This window comes from Leptodactylus fuscus, chromosome 1 (assembly GCF_031893055.1).
Source record: "Leptodactylus fuscus isolate aLepFus1 chromosome 1, aLepFus1.hap2, whole genome shotgun sequence".
Classification (NCBI taxonomy): domain Eukaryota; kingdom Metazoa; phylum Chordata; class Amphibia; order Anura; family Leptodactylidae; genus Leptodactylus; species Leptodactylus fuscus.
Window position 1 is genome coordinate 327,671,699 of NC_134265.1, and position 16,974 is coordinate 327,688,672.

Genomic DNA, 16,974 nt, shown 5'->3' on the forward strand with positions numbered 1-16,974 from the left:
TGTTTGCAACAGCCATTTCAGTTTGATATATCTAATAACTGATGGACACAGTAATATTTCAGGATTGAAATGAGGTTTATTGTACTAACAGAAAATGTGCAATATGCATTAAACCAAAATTTGACCGGTGCGAAAGTATGGGCACCCTTATCATTTTATTGATTTGAATTCCCCTAACTACTTTTTACTGACTTACTGAAGCACAAAATTGGTTTTGTAACCTCAGTGAGCTTTGAACTTCATAGCCAGATGTATCCAATCATAAGAAAAGGTATTTAAGGTGGCCAATTGCAAGTTGATCTCCTATTTGAATCTCCTCTGAAGAGTGGCATCATGGGCTACTCAAAACAACTCTCAAATGATCTGAAAACAAAGATTGTTCAACATAGTTGTTCAGGGGAAGGATACAAAAAGTTGTCTCAGAGATTTAACCTGTCAGTTTCCACTGTGAGGAACATAGTAAGGAAATGGAAGACCACAGGGACAGTTCTTGTTAAGCCCAGAAGTGGCAGGCCAAGAAAAATATCAGAAAGGCAGAGAAGAAGAATGGTGAGAACAGTCAAGGACAATCCACAGACCACCTCCAAAGAGCTGCAGCATCATCTTGCTGCAGATGGTGTCACTGTGCATCGGTCAACTATACAGCGCACTTTGCACAAATAGAAGCTGTATGGGAGAGTGATGAGAAAGAAGCCGTTTCTGCACGTACGCCACAAATAGAGTTGCCTGAGGTATGAAAAAACACATTTGGACAAGGCAGCTTCATTTTGGAAACAAAAATTGAGTTGTTTGGTTATAAAAAAAGGCGTTATGCATGGCGTCCAAAAAGAAACAGCATTCCAAGAAAAACACATGCTACCCACTGTAAAATTTGGTGGAGGTTCCATCATGCTTTGGGGCTGTGTGGCCAATGCCGGCATCGGGAATCTTGTTAAAGTTGAGAGTCGCATGGATTCCACTCAGTATCAGCAGATTCTTGAGAATAATGTTCAAGAATCAGTGACGAAGTTGAAGTTACGGCGGGGATGGATATTTCAGCAAGACAATGATCCAAAACACCGCTCCAAATCCTCAGGCATTCATGCAGAGGAACAATTACAATGTTCTGGAATGGCCATCCCAGTCCCCAGACCTGAATATCATTGAACATCTGTGGGATGATTTGAAGCGGGCTGTCCATGCTCGGCGACCATCTAACTTAACTGAACTTGAATTGTTTGTCCAAAATACCTTTATCCAGGATCCAGGAACTGATTAAAAGCTACAGGAAGCGACTAGAGGCTGTTATCTTTGCAAAAGGAGGATCTACTAAATATTAATGTCACTTTTCTGTTGAGGTGCCCATACTTTTGCACCGGTCAAATTTTGGTTTAATGCATATTGCACATTTTCTGTTAGTACAATAAACCTCATTTCAATCCTGAAATATTACTGTGTCCATCAGTTATTAGATATATCAAACTGAAATGGCTGTTATAAACACCAAAATATTTAGAACTAAAAATGATTAAGATTAATAGGGGTGCCCAAACTTTTTCATAGGACTGTATTAAGCAAAACTGCTTTGTTTGGCCGCTATCTGAGATTCTTCACTTCATTGTTTACACTGTGTTACCATGACCCGGTGATGATCTTATCTCTCAGCCCAGGACAAGTGACGTGGCTCCCTGCTCTCAGGAGGGGGAGCTGAGTGCTCTGCTATTTCTGAGCTGTTTATCTCCGGCTCTTCCAGTTATCAGTCGGCTAATTGAATTTTGCTGATAAGGGAGAATGGGGAGTCTGTTACCTCTGTATGTAGTTTATTGCAAGCTGACTCTTGGTCCTGTAGCATGAAAATTTGGGATTCTCATCACCTATCAAATCCAGCTCTGCTACATCTGTTAGGAGTATTTTGGTTCATTGCTTTCTATTTTTCTTACCTGGGGAGTTTTTGGTTGCGCGGTGTCTGGGGTGGCATCCTGGCGCTGCGGGGTTGTCCTGTCGTGGGTATTGGTGCACACCTTCTGACTTGCACGCGCGCACTGATGGTAGGCAGCTCTATCTCCTTGTTGATTAGTCTGTCCTCCCATTTGCACCTGGGAGGAGTGGTCTCTACTCTGTATTTAAACCCATGCCTCCCATGGTTCTGTGCTGAGTGTCGCTTTTACAGAGCTAGGCCTTAGCAGGAGGAGTAGGTGGTGATCTGGGATAGAGGAAGTTCCGTGGTTGGTTTTTGGGAGGTTTGGGTGAACGAGTTGGTTTGTGTGTTTTCCCTTCTGTGTTCACCAATCCTCCCTCTGTGTATAATTGACTGTGTGAGTGAATTGCCTTATCCTTTGATTTCTACTCAGTTTCCCTGTGTTTGTTTCCTAGTGTAAGGTTCCTTCCCATATTGGTTTGGGGGAATCCTTTCCCACATTTTTCCTGTGTGCTGCTTGTGTTGTTAGTCAGCGCACACCCTTGTCAGTCCCTGTCAGTAGCAGCTTCACTTGTTCGTTAGGGGTGACCCCCTTTAGTCTCCAGTCCCTAGAGGTCTTATAGGGCATTCCTTCTCCCACTTCCCTCTAGGCCTACGGAATCAGTGAGAGAGGAGCTGTCGGGGTCAGGCTTAGCCTGAGTACAGCCGACCCACACCCGTGAGGCAGGGACCGGGATAGCTAGTGGGAGTAGTGCAGGGCGAGATTCCCTACTGCTATCCCTTAGCCCCGTTGCAGCTACATGGACTGACATAACAACATCAGCTTCATATTGTGCATCTTCCAGTGATACTGTGCTAATTTATTTACAACCATCCCTCATTACTGACTGCAGACATGTACTGCTATGAAGAGAGCTAGCAGAGCTGGATTTGCCTGTGAGACAGCAAGTGAAACCCCACCCACCAATTCACAGAGAAAACCAGGAAGTGAACAGAGCGGGCGAGTTGGGAATATCCCTTTAAGGTCCTGGTTTGGTTTTTGCTATGATTAGATACACATCGGAGTCTGACACAGAATCTGTCTAAAATCAAAGGAGAGAAAAGTCCTGCATGGAGGACAATAGAAAAACCCAACAGACACCCAAGGGACCCCATTATAGTCTACGGGATCTGTGGTTAACTGCTGTTTTAGCGGACAGGCTCTCCATCTCTCCTGCTGGACCTGAGTGGTGGGCAAGTGTGAACCTAGCCATACAGCATGCAAAAATTACACATTGAAGTCCATAGCTAAACACTGCCTGAAAACACCACCCAGTGTCTGGTATACAGCCGATGGACACCTACAGTTCATTCATGTGGACAGAGATACAGATGCAGCGGAGGAGGAAACTTTCTAGTAGCAATCGGTTAAAAACTAAAACAAACCTAGTCATTGTTGCTAGGAGACACAGACGTCTTTAAGGGTCATTTGCTATATGAAGATGGTGTTGCCATATCATCCAATCAGATTGGATCTGGGGAGTTGGAGAAGTGAATGGATTTCTCACTTTTGGTGTTTGCTGTTGTTGGGGTGATTTTCAGAATTTTTGTTTTGGCAATAGACGGGGTTACACGGTGGTCACACCCAATTGTGCATTGATGGGGGCAACCAACACCTGTTAGGTAAAAAACAGAAGTACAGTTATATGCTTAGAATAGAGGATTTACCATCAGGTATCCATTTTTAACTGAAAGCGCCAGATGAAAAAGTCATTTCTACAGGACTTTTTTGTCTGGTGATTTTAGGCAGACATTGCTACGGAGTCTACGAATCAGATGAGAACGCAGCCTTGGACCTCATGTAAAATGTGCCTAAAAGTGGAAGGTCCCAGGTAGGATGGAGACATCCTGGGGCAGCAGCCCCGTCCACTGTATAGCGGTAGTTCTGGTGAATTGCATTATCGTTCTTATTACGTGAGTCCTGTGGATAGGTCACCAGTTTGAAAACTGGAAAACCCCTTTAAGGCTGAGGCCCCACATTGCGGAAATGCAGCTTTTTTTGTTGCAGATTTTGTTGCGTTTTTTTGAGCCAAAGCCAAATATGGCTACAGAGGGAATGGAGAATATATAGGAAGTTCTTATACTTCTCCCTTCTGTTCAATCCACTCCTGGGTTTGACTCAAAAAACCGCAACAAAATCTGCAACAAAAAAAGCTGTGTTTCCGCAACGTGGGGCCTTAGCCTTAGGCTAAAGTAGCAAAGAGCAGCGGAAATCAACGTGGCAGAAACACATTTTTTTTCCACTTTGTTTTACATTGCATTTTACATAGGCAGGTTCTGTTGGGTAATGTACTTCTTAAAGGACATCTCTGTATCTGTATCAGAGAGCCTGTGTGGCAGCAGACAGAGGTTGTGCAGCCCCCTACTAAGAGTGTAGATGACCCCACAAGGCCACATACTCTAGTAGTGTATTCTCTGTTATTTTTGCTGGGAACCATACATCATGCCATGCCATGCCATGATATCTTGTACAAGTGGCAGTATCTTGAGAGTTTCTCCTCCTTCACGGATCCTGATCTGCTGAGCTCACAAGGACTTTAACTGGTTGGATAAAATCTCAGATTACGGGGCTTGATAATGGAGATCTTGTTTAACGGACAGGGATTAAAATGGTTTTAGCCTTGTTTTCTGAATCTCTGGCTACATAGATTTACAGAAATATTCCAGGAACTCAGAAAAGAAAAAAGAGAAAACTACTTGTATTCATATGAATAAGAGTATACAAACTACTACTGTGAGGGCCCATTCACATGGCGTAAACGCGTTTGTATTTTGGCAAAATACACGTGTAAATATAAGACTCCCATTGACTTCAATGACTTTTTTACATGTGTAAAAATACACGTCAAAATACACGTGTAAAATGTCATTGAAGTCAATGGGAGTCTTATTCTTACACGTGTATTTTGCCAAAATACACGCGCGTTAAGGGCCCCTTCACATGGCGTAAGCGCGCCACTCATTTAGACACGTATACACGTGTCTGAGCGCGGCGCTTCAAAACAGAGCCCTTTTATTTCAATGGGAAGCGCGCTTATATGCCGATATACGTGCACTTCCCATTGAAATCAATGGGCTCTGTTTTGAAGCACCGCGCTCGGACACGTGTATACATGTCTAAATGAGCGGCGCGCTTACGCCGTGTGAAGGGGCCCTTACTCCGTGTGAATGGGCCCGAAGGCTAGGTTCACACTTGCACTGGGTTATCTGTTGTTTAGGACCCAAACAACGGAGAGCTGTCCGCTAAGGGTGAATTCACACTGAGTAAACGCTAGCTTATTCTGAACGTAAAACATGTTCAGAATAAGCGGCGTCTAAAGCAGCTCCATTCATTTCTATGGGAGCGGGGATACGAGCGCTCCCCATAGAAATGAATGGGCTGCTTCTTTCACTCCGTGCAGTCCCATTGAAGTGAATGGGGAGTGCCGGCGTGTACGCTCCGGCATGAGCAGAGCTTGCCGTATACGCCGGCACTCCCCATTCACTTCAATGGGACTGCACGGAGTGAAAGAAGCAGCCCATTCATTTCTATGGGGAGCGCTCGTATCCCCGCTCCCATAGAAATGAATGAAGCTGCTTTATACGGCGCTTATTCTGAACGTGTTTTACGTTCAGAATAAGCTAGCGTTTACTCAGTGTGAATGCACCCTTACAGTATATTCCAGTCCACGGGTACAGGTGGGTTCACACCTGCTCCCTGGTCTCCGCTTTGCAGGTTTCCGTCTTCTGCCCGAGAAACTGGATAGGAGACGGAAACCAGCAGTCAGTTTTCAAAGCCATTCACTTGAATGGATTTGCAAAGTGACCACCTGTCAGTGTCTTCTGCCTCTCTGCAGCAAAACCGTTTTTTTTAACCGGACACAAAGTCGGATATGCAGGACTTTGTGTCTGGTTAAAAAAAATCCCGGTTTCACCGCGGAGACCAGAAGACGCTCACGGGCAGACACTGACTGCCGGTTTCCATCTCCTGTCCAGTTTCTCGGGCAGAAGACGGAAACCCACAAAGCGGAGACTGGGCGCAGGTGTGAACCCACCTGTACCCGTGGACTGGAATATACTGTAAGGGTCCATTCCCACAATGTAACGCGGCGCTGATTCTGACACATAAACTTGTGTCAGAGTCAGTGCTTGCAAAACAGAAACCCATTGACTTCAAAGGGTTCTGTTTAGCGCATGTAACACATTGAAATCAATGGGAGGCTTTTTTTCAGCGTGGAAAATTCAGCACCAAATAAAGCGCCATTTTCCTCCATGCGAATGGACCCTAAAGGTAAGTTCAAATGGAGGCAGATTCCGCTTTAAAATCAGCTCCACATTCTGTCCTGAATCTGCTTTCCATCAGTTGTGAAAAAAAGCCACAATCTATGTTGCTGAGCTGAAAAAAAATGCTGTAGGTTTTTTATGCAATTTTTGTGAAGGAATGTCGGAAGCATTTATGTTTTGAGGCGGATACGGCCTCAAAACCCTGACCAAAAAACTCTGTGTGAACTTACTCTTACTTTTTTTAAACACTTGTAGGGGGAGATATCACAAACTAGGTGTAGTTGCCCATGGCATGCGGTTAGCTCACGGTTTACATCGTCCAAAGGGCCTGTGGAAAATAAGAGATGAAATCTGTTAGTTATTACTTTAGCAAAGTCTTATAATTCTCTTCTTTCTCCTTTCCTTACATAATACACTCCAGATCTGCAGCATGTGGTCCGGGCCTTAGGATGATTCCCCTTTAAGTGACTCTTGAGGAGAGAAGCGGCGCCAGGTGTGTGTGAGCTCAAAGCAGGCCCGTCCTGAGGATGAGACATTGGTGTACATTAGAGCACAGTGTTATAAGGTAAGCTATGGGGAGCACTGCTTGGAAATGTCACGTTTATTTCCATTAATATGAAGATTTTAGTCTTTTTGGTAAAATAAAATAAAGGCCGAGTGCAATGTGTATGTGGCTGGGAGTTCCCGGTGTCCATTGTGTGGTCATGTTGTGGTTCACCTCCATGTGTATGGACGGCTATGCAGCCTGTTTGACTAAAAAATACTGGTTTAATGGTTTGTTTGGTGAGGGGTCCGCCTTACATAAGGCTCTGGGGATAAGGGCACACTGCTGTTTTACATTCATTTACATTTACGTTTTGGTTTTTTTTTTTTACAAAAACCCCCCCGCACTGCCTCTGTTTTTTGAGTCTGTCGGGGGACCTGAACAATGGAGAGGCAGAGCGCTAAAACTGCGGCAACTGAAAGGGGGTTGGTCGGGCGTCCATCATTTTTAAACTGAAAAGTCCTCTGCTAGGTTCACGCCGCACGTTGCCAGAAAGCGGCTCTCTTTTTTTTTTTTTTTTTTTGCTGGGGGTGTTTAAGGAAAAGTCAGGAGTGGATTGAGCAGGAAGGAGAAGTGTAAGGGTCCATTCACATGGAGGGAAATGGTGATGAATTTTAGCGCTGATGAAAAGGAACCCATTGAAGTCAATGGGAGGCTTTTTTTTTTTTCTTTTTTTTTTTTTTTTTTTTTAAGTGCTGAAATTCCACACCAAATTCCTCCGCATGAATGGACCCTTTGGTTCCATTCACATGGAGTTTTTTGGTGAGGATTTTGGCGAGGGAAAAATTTGCTTCAGAATCCATGTGTTTTTTTTCTACGTGGATTCTGACACGGATTCAGTGCCAGAATTCAAAAAACGACATAAATGGACCCTATGGCGTAAAGTGTTTTCTGATTGCGGCTAGCTACATAGGGCCTTATCCTTACTTAGAACTGTGTAAGGGCCGGTTCACACATGCTGATGTGTTCCGTCCGTAAGGGTCCGCATGAGGACCCCTACGGACGGAATACAAGCGCAACTGCAAGTGCTGTGCAGTTCAAGCGCAGGGGCCCCATAGACTATAATGGGGTCCGTGTGCTTGCTGCGCACTGCCCGCATGAACGATTTGTGCAGGCAGTGCGCGGCAAGCACACAGACCACATTATAGTCTATGGGGCCTGTGCGCTTAAACTGCACAGTGCTTGCAGTTGCGCTTGTGTTCCATCCGTAGGGGTCCTCATGTGGACCCTTATGGACGGAACACATCAGCATGTGTGAACCGGGCATAAGGGGCTTTTCATGCAACTGTGATGTGGCTGTATTTTCTAGACTGACCAAAGCTGTGTGAATAGAGCTCAATATAGCTAGTGATGATGCGGTGAGCTTCTGAACTCCCTGATCACTACTGTACCCGTCTGATATAAAGCTATGAGTTCCATACAGTATTGTGTTCTGTTCAGGGATTCGCTACATATATAACTCACTATGCTGCAGTAACTCCTATGCACACGGCCGAGTTCAGTCCGCATCCTATACATGGACTGTTTTCCACAGACGAGACATTGTCCTGTACAAGAGCAAATATCGGTATCTACAGTATATGTTATAGGTTAGGCTACATGCACATGACCGTGCATTATTCATGTCTATGGCCACATACAGCTACCCTTGTATTATCACAGCCCGGGTATGCGGTAGACAGCAGTGTAGACGGGCCAAACTCACGACAGGTCCTGATAGAAGTGAATGGAGCCATGAAAGCAAGTACAGCCCTTGGATCTATATTATTGTGTCTTCCCATGTTTTTCAAATCTTCCTGTTTTGGATTATTTTTTTTCCCTTCCTTGGTATGCTTCATGCCCTGGGTTGGTGTTTATTTCAGGCATTAGCCCCAAAAATTGTGTGAGCACCTAGATGACGAGGAAAAAAAAGCGCGAACAATACTGATGTTTTTTAGCAGCTGGTTTGGTTTGTGACACACGTGAGCAAGTTGAGATTTTCAGCTACAGGATAGGGGATAGTTGTATAATGGCCAAGACTCCCACTGATCACAAGAACCGGGATCCGATGTACTATGAGACTGCCAATGAGATGAGCAGTGCAGCAGCATACATGCTCAACCACTGTTTAATTCATACGGGGGGACACAGGACCTCTGTTTTTTTTGGGTTTTTTTTATGTAGATTGTGAGCCCCATATAGGCATCACAATGTACATTTTTTTCCTGTTAGCATGTCTTTGTAGAATGGGAGGAAATCCACGCAAACACGAGGAGAACATACAAACTCCTTGCAGATGTTGTTCCTGGCGGGATTCGAACCCAGGACTCCAGCACTGCAAGGCTACAGTGCTAACCACTGAGCCACCATGTTGTACATAAGAGAATCTTCCCGACATGTGCCTCTGAAGCCGTGTGAATGCACTGCAGTGTATAGTAATAGCAGCGAGTTGATCTTTGAGTCCAGGAAATAGTAGGCGGCTATGGGTTGCAGGGAAGTAAAGATGGAGGAAGATCATGAATGAGGTTTTAATAGGATATTTCAAGGGTAAATCAGCAATAGAGGGCTCAGAGTAAGGCCTAATTCACAAGATTTTTTTTTTTTAGTGACTGGTTTAAAAAAACAATGGGACAGATCTATTATCCCTTATATTCCAGTTTTTTTGGTATACAAGGCATAAAGAGTTGCAGTTTTTTTGAAAAAAAAAATTTCAATTTATTTTTTTTTTGTGTTGCCCTCATCACTTTCCTGAAAAGAGGGCGTGATGAGGACATCACAGCGTAAATGATGCTGGAAATCTAACAACCTCCAGATAATATGTGACTGCAGCTGGTGACATGGACCCTGCACCTCTGATAATATGTGACTGCAGCCAATGAGACAGACCAGACACCTTATATAATATGTGACTGCACCAGGGTGACACAGACCAGACACTTCTGATTATTATAGTTACAGGGGTTTTGCCATTAGAGACACTTAGGGTAAGTTCACACTGAGTATTTTGGTCAGGATTTTGAGGCCGTATCCGCCTCAAAACCCTGACCCAAAAGACGGCTCCCATTGAAATCAACGGGAGCCGCTTAGGTCTTCTTTCCAGGAGCTATTATTTCCGGCTCCCAGAAAAAAGAAGCGACATGCTCATTCTTCAGGCCGAGTTGCCTCGCGATTCAGCCTGACGACACTCCCGACTAGGCCCATTCATTGGGCCTAATCCGGAGCAGAGTGCGCGGCTGGATGCCAGTGCAGTGCACCGGCTTTCAGTCACGGCGACCTGGTTTTTGGATCGGAACCGGTTCCGATCCAAAAAACCCCGTGTGAACTTACCCTTAATCCTATATCAACAGGGCATAGGGTCCTCCACTGATTTGGACAACTGGAAGGGGGGGGGGGGGACAGTCCCCTTGCATTTTCCCTATGAGTAAAGCTCATTCACAGTACCTTGAATGGCACAACCACTTTAATATTTCAGTATGGGGACTAGGCACATTTAAGTCTTGTCCTCCATGTCCACCCCAAATTGTGCAAGAATGCCCATTTTTTTCCTACACATGGTCCGTGTAGGAAAATCTGCAGCATGCATGGTATCACCAGTACCCATACATACTACCCATACAAATATACTATTGCTGTACCTTGTACAGTATATAGCTGCAATGGGCAGTAATATGTGAGAGGCTTTATTAAAGGTAGGATATTGGTTGGGATAGGATGTCAATGTGAAATTGGTGGAGAGGGTCTGACATATGGCGCCCCTACCAGTCAGCTGTTTTCAGAACAGTGTATGGAGCTGGAATCTGATGGCTCTGTATACTGTGTAGTGGCTATGTGCTGTTGCAGCCAAGCTGCCAGTCAAGTGAAGTTATAAATGATCTACATAAAGCACAGCATACCATGCAATTTTTTATCTTTTTTTGGCAGGTGTCATGATGGGAAAACAGTAAGACCCTTTTATAGGTAAGCAGGGTCTGTTGGGGGCCGTTGGTGTCCGTCATGTGACGGATACGGCACTGCTGTCATTTTACCATACAACCACCTTGAAAGTTCTGAAAATAAAATGACACGCCTAAAATAATGTATGAAATATGTGCAGAAAAGCTGGCGATCACTAGTGTACATGTATACCAGCCCTGAGGTGTGACACAGAAGGAACATGTCTAACAAGCCCAACAGGTTGCCATCTGCAGAATTATACTAAACTTCACAAAATATGCACATTTGTTAACACAAGTGGTAAATCTTTCCCAATAAGCTGAGGTATCTAAAATCTGGATTCACTAAAGTAAGTGAACAGGGTCGCGTCATGGCCTAGGGTTTGTTATCACAGGACAGTACAAATCCAATCACTTACAGTACTGAGGGAATTCCAGGGCGACGCGCAAATCTTTGGTGATGTGACGTCATAGCCAAAGTCTCACTGATAGACGTGACATTTTATGGCCTGTGAAGTGGCGCTCGCAGCAGCGTCAAGAAGGTGATCTGTCTTGGTTGTTGGGCCCTGCAGATCTGATATTGATGACCCATGCTAAGGATAGGTTATTCATATTTTAGCCCTGCAAAATTCCTATAATATTAAAGCCTGATGCACGATACTTGGGAGATAGTCCACTGCCAATAACATTGCCCACATATAATAAAGGAACCCTCACCGGGATCAGTGAAGATGGAGTATTGGCACAGGTAAGTACCAGCTGTGATAGGGGCGCACCCAGCTAACAGGGAAGGGTTCATTGTAAAGTCACATGTTTGCCAACAGCTGTACCTGCCAATGTCAGGTGATAAATGTCAGCTCGGTCTGAATCATGGCTCATTACCATATAGAGATAATGATGTGCTAATTACATTAATTACCTAATATTCTGCACGCCTAAGGGAAAAGCACTCACCTGCACTATCCACAATACCAGTATACTCCATACTTATAGACTGGCATAGGTGACTGGAGGCTGCTGGTTCTGTTTAGGATTTTGCTGTTGCTTTTCAGGTTAAACAGGTCTATCCTTCTTCTTTCACATTGGCCTCCACCACATTAAAGGGATCCTATCATTAAAATAAAAATTATTTTTGATAATTCGTAGGAATAACCTTAAGAAAGGCTATTCTTCTCCTACCTTTAGATGTCTTCTCCGTGCTGCCGTTCGGTAGAAATCCAAGTTTTCTTTGCTATGCAAATGAGTTCTCTCACAGCACTGGGGGCGGTCCTCATTGCTCAAACAGCTAGGGGCGTCCCCAATGCTGCGAGAGAACTCTCCAGTGACGCCTCCATCTTTTTCTGAAACGGCCTCTCCCTGCATCGTCTTCCAGCGCTGGCTTCAAACTTCTAGGCATGTGCAGTAGGCTCTGCCATCGGGCATCGGGTAGAGCCAACGGCGCGTGTCTGCCTGGTGTAAGCAGCCATTTTCTTGTGGCCGCTTATACAGTAAGCTGGGGTAAGCGGCCATAAGAAAATGGCTGTGCGCATGTGCAGTCGGCTCTGCCCGAGGCCCAATGGCAGAGCCGACTGCGCATCTGTAGAAGTTGGTCATTGATTAGTCCATAGGCTTGAGGTAACTTGCTGGGTATGAGAATTGGCCTTCTTTAAGAGTACCCTGTGTAGCCCTGTCAGGCGAGTCGCTTTATGATTCGGCCTGAAGACTCTCCCTACTGACTAGGCCCATTCATTGGGTCTAATCCGTAGCATCGTGGCTACCTGTTTTTGGGTCCGGAACCTGAGTCTGGAACCTGATTCCGGACTAAAAGACCCCGCGTGAACTTACCCTTAGGGTGCTGGGTGTCAGACCCCACTAGTCTGATATTGATTGTCAGACCCCACTAGTCTGATATTGATGACCTGTCCTAAGCCTAGATCTTCAACATCTTAGCCTCAGAAAACCCATTGAACAATTTTTGTATTTAAATTTTGAGCCCTTCTCCTTGATGTAACCTGTTTCTATTCTGAGAACATAAAAGCCCTCTGCCTACCTGCGAGTATACGTTGTCTAACATCATTTGGTCATTACAGAATTATTCCACCAAATCTGCTTTAATCCTTTGCCAGCCGTCGTTTATAGGATGAAAGGACTAAGATTAAAAACATGGAGTAATATTTCTCGTACAATGAAGGCTTTCAGCAGTTCCCTGTGTAATGGGATAATTGACATTTCATCTTCTTATAACCCATGTAAGTGAGCCTTTTACAAGACGTCATGTCAGGTATACCATACATGTGGGCTCCTGCTGAGTGAAGGGGACACCTAATGATATCTCATGATCCCTATATTTTATTAGGATGGTGCTGGGCAAATCCCAGGGGATGTGTCTAGAATGATCAAGTGGCAACTAACTTTTTGGATTGTTTTCCAGTAATGTTTTTGTGACATCAATGGAAGTCAGGTGCCAGATGATCAACATTTGTAGGTTATCACATGGTGAATTACAGTTGAGGCCCCACATTGCAGAAATGCAGTGTTTGTTGTTGCAGATTTTGCTGCATTTTTTGGGTTGAAGCCAGGAGCGGATAGAGAAGGTAGAAGTGTAAGAACTTTCTATATATTTCCCATTCCTTTTGTAGCCATTCTTGGCTTTGACTCAAAAAACTGCTACAAAATCTGCATAAAAAAGACATTTCCACAACAAGGTGCGTCAGACTAAAAGAACTTCTTTGCTCTTGGTCTTTTTTACTTATTCCCGATTCACATCTGCGCATGGGTTTCCATTCAGGGAGTCCGTTGGAATGGAATGGATAACTAATCTACATAAAAAAGCAGTTACCAAAGGGCTAGTACACATGGGGCACGGGAACACGTATTTTGGTTCTGATTTTGATACGGGAAGCCGCGTCACAATAGGACCAAAATGTGCCTGCCAGTCACGGCTTCCCGCTCCAGAGTTGGCCCAAATGAATAGGCCTAGTCCAGAGGGTGCTTTCGCGAAGCGGACGCTGGGGCTGAATCAGCCACGGAATCCGCCTGAAGAAGGGGCAACTCGCTTCTTTTTTTCCATGAGACAGAACATACCGCTCATGGAAAACAGGATGCTAGCGGTCTACATAGACCTCTATTGTGAGGGGGCAGAGTCTGAGGTGGATCCCGTAGACTATAATGGAGTCCGTGTGGTTTCCGCACGAAAAATGCGGAGAGAAAAGTACTGCTTGTAGTACGTTTCTCTCCGAATTTTTCATGTGGAGAGGGGAACGGAATGGCCCGAACGCAGATGTGACCCGGGCCTTATGCAGTCCACTACTTGCCAATGGGTAAGTTGTATTATAGTCATCTTATGAGTACTTTTTCCGATGTGCCATGGTGAAATATCCCTTAGGGCCCATTCAGATGGAAAATGAAGAGAAATTGAGACCAACTTCTGCTTCGGATTCCTCTTCGTTTTCCAGCCCTCTTGCCAGACATAGAATGTGTGGCAAGATCGAGCAGGACGCTTATATTTCAGCGTCCTGTTTAGATCCCTGCCTGCCATTAAAAACTTCAATTATGGCAGAATCTGGTGCTGCTTATGAGGCCTCAGAATCGGCGCCGCATTCCGCTGTGTGAACATATCCTAAGATGGGTGTATTGTGATTACTAAAATGGAGGTGACACTCTGCAAGTGATGTGTAAAGCCAGGCTTGTATATACCTGGTCACAGCAAATTTAGGGTGCATTCACACTGAGTAAACGCTAGCTTATTCTGAACGTAAAACACGTTCAGAATAAGCGGCGTCTAAAGCAGCTCCATTCATTTCTATGGGAGCAGGGATACGAGCGCTCCCCATAGAAATGAATGGGCTGCTTCTTTCACTCCGTGCAGTCCCATTGAAGTGAATGGGGAGTGCCGGCGTATACGGCAAGCTCTGCTCATGCCGGAGCGTACACGCCGGCACTCCCCATTCACTTCAATGGGACTGCACGGAGTGAAAGAAGCAGCCCATTCATTTCTATGGGGAGCGCTCGTATCCCCGCTCCCATAGAAATGAATGGAGCTGCTTTAGACGCCGCTTATTCTGAACGTGTTTTACGTTCAGAATAAGCTAGCGTTTACTCAGTGTGAATGCACCCTTACTGTACTATAATGGACTCCACCAGATTTCTGCCAGTTTTATACTCCAGCCGGTAATGGGCCCTATTTACTTACCAATCATGGGCCACTATGGTGAATAATACCATATGCAGGGGCCACTATGGGGGATAATACTGTGTGCAGGGGCCACTATGGGGCATAATACTGTGTTCAGGGGCCACTATGGGGCATAATACTGTGTGCAGGGGCCACTATGGGGCATAATACTGTGTGCAGGAGCCAGTATGGGGCATAATACAATGTGCAGGGGCCTCTATGGGGCATAATACTGTGTGCAGGGGCCACTATGGGGCATAATACTGTGTGCAGGGGCCACTATGGGGCATAATACTGTGTGCAGGGGCCACTATGGGGCATAATACTGTGTGCAGGGGCCACTATGGGGCATAATACTGTGTGCAGGGGCCACTATGGGGCATATTGGAGAGTGCAGGAATGTGGTGGGGGGTGGTCGATCAAGGTCTTTGGTGTCGGTCAGGGGGGGACCCCCATGTCAAAAGTTCGCCACGGGGCCCTGCCTTTCCTAGTTATGCCACTGAGTGCAAGAACACAATCTGGAGTCTGCACTTGTGCGTCCATAGCATTGTACAAACCTTCACTGACAGCAGAACCTCCAATTAAGGCCTAGTTGCGACATTCTCATGCAGTGAGTTTTTCGCTCCCCTACGTGATATTATCCGGCATGGAGAGCGATAATTGTATGCCGTATCTCCAGGCCTGTGACCACTTTGCTTTGTTTTATTGCCCCATTGAGTTGCAGATGGATTTAGTGTTCATTTTAGACACGCTGGTTGGCAGGGCTGTTCCGTTTAGGTCAGCGCCTCAGTACTCTGTTGGCATCGTGCTGTCTGTTTTGGCAAGTGTCACTGGAGGCCTGAAATGGGACGGGAAAATTAATTTTGCTTTCGTTGATCCTTGTTTCCTCCTGGGGAGAAGCTTTCCAAATGAACGGTAGCTGCAAATATCCCCTTAAAACATTATGTATTAAAGGACAAGTTACTGTATAGTGTATACATCAGGAGTCTAATGGGCCCTGAAGTATATACTATAGGGATAGGGACAATCGATGTAACCTTTACCTTAATGCCTATGATTGACTGTCAGCCAACTTTATTACAGTCCTGGGCTTATATCCCCAAGTACTTGTGTGTCATTTGTATTATATTCCCCTATTTGCCCCTGGCAGTTTAGTATCTGTAATTTATAATGATTATATATATATATATATATATATATATATATATATATATATATATATATATATATTAGCTGGTACCCGCGACTTCGTCTGCGGTGATTGTAGAAGTGGGTATATACAGGCGCGGGTAAGGTTTTCGTACTGTGTATAAGGGATGGGATATGAAATGTAACTTTGTATTTTGTTTTTGCTGTAATTCAGAGAATATGTGAGACTTTTGTGTTGAAGTTAATTTGTATTTGAGCGGCTATATATACGGTGTTGTGAGAAACTTTACATAGTGACTTTGGGACAGAAGTATTTGAAGTTAACCCCTTCCCGCCGATGGCATTTTTTGATTTTCGTTTTTGACTCCCCTCCTTCTAAACCCCATAACTTTTTTATTTCTCCGCTCCCAGAGTCATATGATGTCTTAATTTTTCCTGGGACAAATTTTTCTTCATGATGCCACCATTATTTATTCTATATAATGTACTGGGAAGCAGGGAAAAAATTCAGAATGGGGTGGATTTGAAGAAAAAATGCATTTCTGCGACTTTCTTACGGGCTTTGGTTTTACAGCGTTCACTGTGCAACCAAAATGACAGGTCCCCTGTATTCTGTGTTTCGTTACGATTCCGGGGATATCAAATTTATATGGTTTTATTTACATTTTGACCCCTTAAAAAAAATCCAAAACTGTGTTTAAAAATTTTTTTTGTTGAAAAGTTGTCATATTTCGACAGCCTTAACTTTTTTATACGTGCGTGTACGGGGATGTATAGGGCGTCTTTTTTTTGCGGGGTCGGGTGTACTTTTTAGTTCTACCATTTTTGGGAAATGTTATTGCTTTGATCACTTTTTATTCAATTTTTTATCAGAATCAAAACAGTGAAAAAACAGCAGTTTGGCACTTTTGACCATTTTTCCCGCTACGGCGTTTACCGAACCGGAAAAATATTTGTATTGCTTTGTAAAGCGGGCGGTTTCGGACGCGGGGATACCTAACATGTATGTGTTTCACAG

General features: G+C 44.6%; 1 protein-coding gene across 1 annotated transcript in view; it reads left to right on the top strand.

The window, feature by feature from the left end:
- Positions 1-16,974, top strand: part of JAKMIP1 (janus kinase and microtubule interacting protein 1) — a 94,888-nt gene that overhangs the window by 6,486 nt on the left and 71,428 nt on the right. Inside the window, exon 2 of the mRNA XM_075260975.1 lies at positions 6,621-6,764. The gene's annotated coding sequence lies outside the window, so the exon portion shown is untranslated. The remainder of the gene's footprint in view (positions 1-6,620; positions 6,765-16,974) is intronic.